At 42.1% G+C, this 6,879-nt stretch overlaps 1 non-coding gene across 1 annotated transcript; it reads left to right on the top strand.

The window, feature by feature from the left end:
* Window positions 1-3,954: 3,954 nt before the first annotated feature.
* On the top strand, window positions 3,955-4,061 carry LOC118491902. Its single transcript, XR_004892347.1, has one exon. It is a non-coding gene; the product is annotated as a small nucleolar RNA R71 (small nucleolar RNA).
* Window positions 4,062-6,879: the final 2,818 nt, after the last annotated feature.

Raw genomic sequence — 6,879 nt, 5'->3', positions numbered from 1 at the left:
GGTGTGCCAAGGGATGAGATGGAATGAAGCCAAGCACCCCTATTTATAGGCTGAACAGAAGGCTGGGCACGGCCCCGTGTCCGCTGGACACGCCCCCATGCCCGTCTGACATTCTCTCTCTTCATTAATTGTAATTCGCAATTACAATTAATGCGCATGCTGTACTTTCACCACGCCCCCGTGCCCACTGGACACGGCCCCGTGGTGGGCAATGGAAGCTTCTACTGGTTTGTCTTTTCTGCTGCTTCCTGGGCACGCCCCCGTGTTCGCTGGACACGGGGCGTGTTAAGTCTCTGTTTTCTCTTCTTTGCCTTGGGAGGTGCCGTTGAGGGTCCGGGCAGTCTACTTTTGTTCCTTTTCTTGTATTTATGCTAGAATTAGTTGTCTTTTTGCTTCTTTTGTGATTTTGAGCTCATTTCATCCTGAAAATACAAAAGGAAGACAAAAACACTCTTTTTCCAACATTAGTACTTAAAAAGGGTTAGTTTTATGCCTTAATTGATGTGATTTATATGTTGCATTTTCCACACATCAAATACCCCCACACTTGAACTTTTGCTTGTCCTCAAGCAAAACTCTTTAAATGTGGCTTACACTCCCAAATGGAATAGGTAGAAGAGAAAGTTTTTAGCTTGTCCTAGAGTGTCGGGAATCCAAGGTCTTTGTAAGTTTTATTTTTATTTATTTATAATCCTATTCGTTATGATTTATTTTGAACGTTTCATAAGATAAATTACTTATTTGGGCATAGCAGGCCTTATTAAAATTCCATTTATATACAAGTTCACATACCTCACGGGGGATCACTCAACACTCGGCCGAAGGTGTATATTTTTAGTGAATCACTCGAGAGCGGCATGGAACTTACGCCTTCCATAGGCTTGCCAAGCAATCAATCCTCCTCCTTTTTAAAATTTTACCTTTGTAAATATCAAGAGGACTTTTGGGGTGAAGGGTTAGGCTTGGGTTAAAGGTGGGTGGTTTGTGTTAGTGGTTAGTAAAAGGGCGAAAATCGTAAAAAACGTCGGTTTTCGTAAAATACCTTGTCTTTAGCGACTTTTTATTTTGAAGTATTTCTCCAAACAAGCTTTTAGATAGCTTTTGTTTGTTTTTGACTTCATCATTGTTGTTTTTTTTTTTCATCACATAAAAAGGCGAGTTTACGAAGAACCGAGCTTGTTACTAAAATAAAGGGTGAAAAATAAAAATGGTTTTTGGTGGTTGAAAAGGGTTTTGGGGTAATGAAATGAAAGGTTTAGGCTCAAAGGGGCTATCTAGGGGGATTTTGGGTAGGTGATAAAAAAATGAAAAATAATGGTTTTGAAAGAAAAATGGTTAGTCCTAATGCCTCCATCATTTACTTACTTGGGTTTAAGTTGGTAAGGACCGGGAATGTATTGTTGTGGCAAGTTCTAGATTTGTAAGAACCAAGCGGCTATTCACACAAGAAACGAAAAATGAGCATTTAGTCTAAATATGTATATTTTTATGCTCAATAAAGGCTCAAAACTCACTTTTGTGGGAATGGGTTTTTAATGTGATCAAGTATATATAATCGAATTTTTAACAAGACTTGTTATGCCGTTTCATAATTTTCTTATGTTGGTTCTTTGTTATCACGACGCTATCGGTTGTAAACCTATAAAAATATAACCTTTTTAGAACTTGTTATTCCCAACTTAAACTAAGACAAGTAAATAAAAAAAATGAAAAAGTTTTTTGAAAAAATTTGGGGTGTTTAGCGGTTCCAATAGAGTTTTGTGTAAGGCTTGTGTTTAGGATTTGCAAAATTCAAGGTTTTAGCATCCCCCCCACACTTAAATTACACATTGTCCTCAATGTGTCCAAAAATAAGGTTTTTGGTCGATTAGGATGTGTAAAAGTAAGTTAAAAAGCAAAGATTTTTGTTACTGGCATCCTGGACACGGCCCCGTGGTGACCGGGCACGGCCCCGTGGTCAAGTGCCAGTAACAAAAATTAGAGAATTGAAACAGAAGCCTGGACACGGGGGCGTGTCCGCTGAACACGGCCCATGTCCAGTTACCTGAACTGGGTGTTTTCCTGCAGGTGGCTCAGCACGGTGGCGTGTTGGTTGGGCACGGCCCGTGTTGAGCCTTCTGTGATGGAGATTTGTGTCGGGTTGCTCTGTTCTTCGTGCATGGTTCCATTTTTCTCGTTCCCTTTTTCATCCATTACCACCATGAGTGTGTTTTATTCTGCAAAATAAGACTAAAAGATTAAACTAAACTAAGGATAGTTCCGCGGAATGCCTCTGTGGTGCGCCACGTTTATAAGGGTCCTTGGCTAGACCCGATTCGAGGTTATATATTTTCTGAGTGGGATGCTTGGCGTCCCATGTTACACCGTCGGAGAGCAGCATCCAAGCTCGAATCAATAACCTTCATGTAATTGACCGGGTCGTCATCTTCTATTCTCTTCCCAACTCCGAATTTCACTTCATCATCCCCATACCTCAAGGTGAGTGTCCCGTCATTCATATCCACCACTGCTTGGGCTGTGGCAAGGAAGGGTCTCCCTAGTATAAGGGGGACCTCGGTGTCTTCCTCCATATCGAGTATGACAAAGTCAGCTGGATAAACGAATCTGCTTACCCTTACCAAGACATTCTCGATGACACCTTGTGGGAATTTGACGGATCGATCAGCGAGTTGTATGCTCATTTTTGTAGGGCTCGTGGTTCCCAAGCCGAGCCTTTTGAACATTGACGAGGGCATGAGGTTAATGCTAGCTCCTAGGTCGGCTAAGGCATTGCGAACGGGCGATTCCCCTATTGAGCATGGAATCGTGAAGCTTCCGGGATCGATTTTCTTTTGGGGAAGTTTATTGAGCACGAGGGCAGAGCATTCTTCGCCTAAATTAACTAATTGCAAATTTTCAATTTTTCTCTTATGCGTAAGGAAGTCCCTCATGAATTTAGAGTATTTGGGCATTTGGGTTAGGACTTCGATAAAAGGAATATTGACGTGCAATTGTTTTAACAGACTTTCGAATTTTGCGAATTGCTCATTTGTCTTTTGACGAATTAACCTACCGGGGTACGGAACTCGAGGAGCCTTGGTCGGCTCTGGTGATGGAGGAGAGTTCTTCTCCTGTAGAGGTGTCGGTACTGTTTCTTCCGTTGGCGGTGGCACTTCTGCAGGCCCTACGGTGCGGTTTCGTAGTGTGATGAGGTGAACTTGCGCCTTTGGGTTTGTTTCGGTATTGCTAGGTAATGCGCCTTGCGGTCTCTCGGAAAAATTTTGAGCTATTTGATTTAATTGTTTTTCTATGTTTTGAATGCTAGCTTGTTGATTTCTAAAATTAGATTCTAATTGTAGAAATATTTCCGAGTTTTTCTTATCAGTGTCAGAGACGAGGCGAGATATAGTATCTTCGAGCCTTTCTCGTCCACCTTGTTGTTGAGTGAAATTTTATAACTCATTTCTTGGTTGCTGAAAGTTTGTTCGTTGGGTTTGTTGGTTACTACTATTGCCGGGTTCCCTCCAACCAAGGTTTGGGTGGTTTCGCCATCCTTGGTTGTAAGTTCCCGTTGGAGGACCCGACGGCCTAGGTCTATTATCAATGTAGTTTACCATTTCTTGTTGATCGTCTGTTTCTTTCATGCAACTCCAATTTTCATGTGACCCACCACACCCTTCACAAGCCATAACCGAGACTGTTTTTGTCATTTCCGATTTTTTTATCTTTGAAGAAAGAGCCTCGATTTGGGCTTGTAAAGAAGTGCTTTCATCGACCTTATGGGCGCCCGGGGCGATAGACTTATTTCCCCGGGGGGTGTGCCATTGAAAATTGGTTTGAGCAATTTCCTCAATTTGATTATATATTTCGTGTGGGCGTCGATTACCTAAAAGTCCCCCGGAGCTAGAATCAAGTGTCTGCCTAGTGTGTGGCAACAATCCATTATAGAAAGTGGATACTTGTTGCCATATTGCGAGGCCGTGATGGGGACACTTGCGTAATAGCTCCTTGAACCTTTCCCAAGTTTCATATAAGGATTCCCCGTCCTCTTGTGAATATGTATTAATTTCAGCCATTAACTTAGCAGTTTTAGAAGGAGGGAAATACTTATATAGAAATTTTTGGGCTAGTTCATCCCAGGTGTTTACCGATCCAGCTGGGAGGGTGTTGAGCCAAGCTTTCGCTCGGTCTTTTAGTGAGAAGGGAAACATACGGAGGCGGATGGCGTCGTTTGATGCTCCATTGATCCGAAAGGTATCACATATTTCCAAGAAATTAGTTATATGTAGATGGGGATCCTCGTCCGCAAACCCATGGAAGGTTGCGGAGTTTTGGAGCATTTGTATCAAATGTGGCCGAAGTTCGAAGTTATTGGCTTCGACATTCGGAGCATTGATAGCGGCGCCTAGATTACCTACGGTGGGTCGTAGATAATCCATAAGGGTACGTTGGTCCGCCATTGGAGGTGGATCACCCGAAACCTTCTCTTGGTTTTTGGCTTTTAACCTTTTTCTGAGAAAGCGTTCGGGTTCTTCTAGTGGTTCTTTTATGTCTTTATTGGAACTGGAGCTCATACACTACGTGAGGGTGGCGTCGGGTTCCAAGTCCTGCAATAAAAACAAAAAAGAATGCTGGTCAGAAGGTTCAGCACGGCCCCGTGTTGAGCGAACACGGCCCGTGGTCGGAATTTCAGTGATTGTTTTCCAGATCCCAGTTACTGGAAGTTGGACACGGCCCCGTGTTGCACCGGCACGGCCCCGTGGTCAGCCTTCTGTAACTTGGAAAACAAAAACTGCCAGTGACGATGCTGAACACGGCCCGTGTCCGACTAGGCACGGCCCCGTGTTGAGCTCTGCAGAAGCTGAAAATCTAAGAAAAAAAATCCTAAAAAAAATTAAAGAAAAATAAAAATATGAGTAGGCCGTTGATTCCTAACTTTCTTAAAATCCTTGTGTCCCCGGCAACGGCGCCAAAAACTTGATGTGTGTTGGTGTGTATATATAATTTTGATATATATTTAAGCCCCTTTTTACACTTTTAGCCAAGTTTTAAATTTATAAAACACGATATTTACTAACACTAAACACACATATGGGCAAGTGCACCCATCGTGGACGTAGTATAGTGTTGGTAAGATACCGAGGTCGTCCAAGGACACAAGAGCTTTTAATACCGGTTTATCCTCAACGTCTAACCAAATCAAAAAGTGAGAAAAATGTTTTAAACTAAGAAAAATAAAAACTAACTAAATGCTGAAAAATAAAATAAAATAAAAACAGATAGACAAGATGAATCACTTGGATCCGACACGTGTATTAGTATAACCTTTGATTATTTTCGCACTTTTGCACTTGTTTAAGAGATTATCTTAGTTATTGTAGTAGGCCCCTCTTTTGAAGGCGACGTTACCCTCAACCCAGTAGTTTGAGTCAGCAAGGATACAATCCTAAAGGGTCGGATTATTGAAAGATAATGAATTAAGTTATTAATGCAAATTGTGGTAGGCCCCGCTTTCGGCGGTGACGTTACCCTCGGCTAAGTAGTCTGAGTCAGCAGGGATACAGTCCTAAATAGCCGGGTTATAGTATTAATAGTAGTTAACTTATGAGGGGGTCAAAGAGTTTGGATCCCCGCCATCCAATACCTATGGGTATTGAAGGAGATCCTACTAAATTTGACCCAGGTCCCAAGCAGGACCTCTAAACGCTGAACAAGGGCAAGACCCTTACCAAACCGTTCCCTTAACCCCCGACCAGGTAGCCAACATACCTCCATATAGACCGTGGAGATATGAATGGTGAAAATCTTTTATTTTATATAGACAGTAAAATAACGCCAAGACACCACGGACAAACGATAAGGAAAGATCACCTTCAACATAAGTAACTAGTTATTAAAGTCATTAATACAAAACCAAATAAAAAGTGCAAAAGATTAAAAATAAAAAGTATTATACTAAACACTTGTCTTCACCAAGTGATGTAAGAGACTTAGGCAAACATGGCCTTGATTGTCAAGAACTCTTACTATCAATCTTGGATCCCGAGACGACTCACACACTCTACGATGGACAATGGATGATGGTGGTGGATGATGGTGTTATGGTGGTGGTGGGTGGTGGATGAAGTGTGAGAGAGGTGGTGTGCCAAGGGATGAGATGGAATGAAGCCAAGCACCCCTATTTATAGGCTGAACAGAAGGCTGGGCACGGCCCCGTGTCCGTTGGACACGCCCCCGTGCCCGTCTGACATTCTCTCTCTTCATTAATTGTAATTCGCAATTACAATTAATGCGCCTGCTGTACTTTCACCACGCCCCCGTGCCCACTGGACACGGCCCCGTGGTGGGCAATGGAAGCTTCTACTGGTTTGTCTTTTCTGCTGCTTCCTGGGCACGCCCCCGTGTTCGCTGGACACGGGGCGTGTTCAGTCTCTGTTTTCTCTTCTTTGCCTTGGGAGGTGCCGTTGAGGGTCCGGGCAGTCTACTTTTGTTCCTTTTCTTGTATTTATGCTAGAATTAGTTGTCTTTTTGCTTCTTTTGTGATTTTGAGCTCATTTCATCCTGAAAATACAAAAGGAAGACAAAAACACTCTTTTTCCAACATTAGTACTTAAAAAGGGTTAGTTTTATGCCTTAATTGATGTGATTTATATGTTGCATTTTACACACATCAAATACCCCCACACTTGAACTTTTGCTTGTCCTCAAGCAAAACTCTTTAAATGTGGCTTACACTCCCAAATGGAATAGGTAGAAGAGAAAGTTTTTAGCTTGTCCTAGAGTGTCGGGAATCCAAGGTCTTTGTAAGTTTTATTTTTATTTATTTAAAATCCTATTCGTTATGATTTATTTTGAACGTTTCATAAGATAAATTACTTATTTAGGCATAGCATGCCTTAT

The sequence above is a fragment of the Helianthus annuus genome, chromosome 4 (genome assembly GCF_002127325.2).
Source record: "Helianthus annuus cultivar XRQ/B chromosome 4, HanXRQr2.0-SUNRISE, whole genome shotgun sequence".
In the NCBI taxonomy this organism is placed as follows: Eukaryota; Viridiplantae; Streptophyta; class Magnoliopsida; order Asterales; family Asteraceae; genus Helianthus; species Helianthus annuus.
Note: the sequence above shows the minus strand (reverse complement) of the source record. Positions and strands in the feature narration are given on the sequence as shown.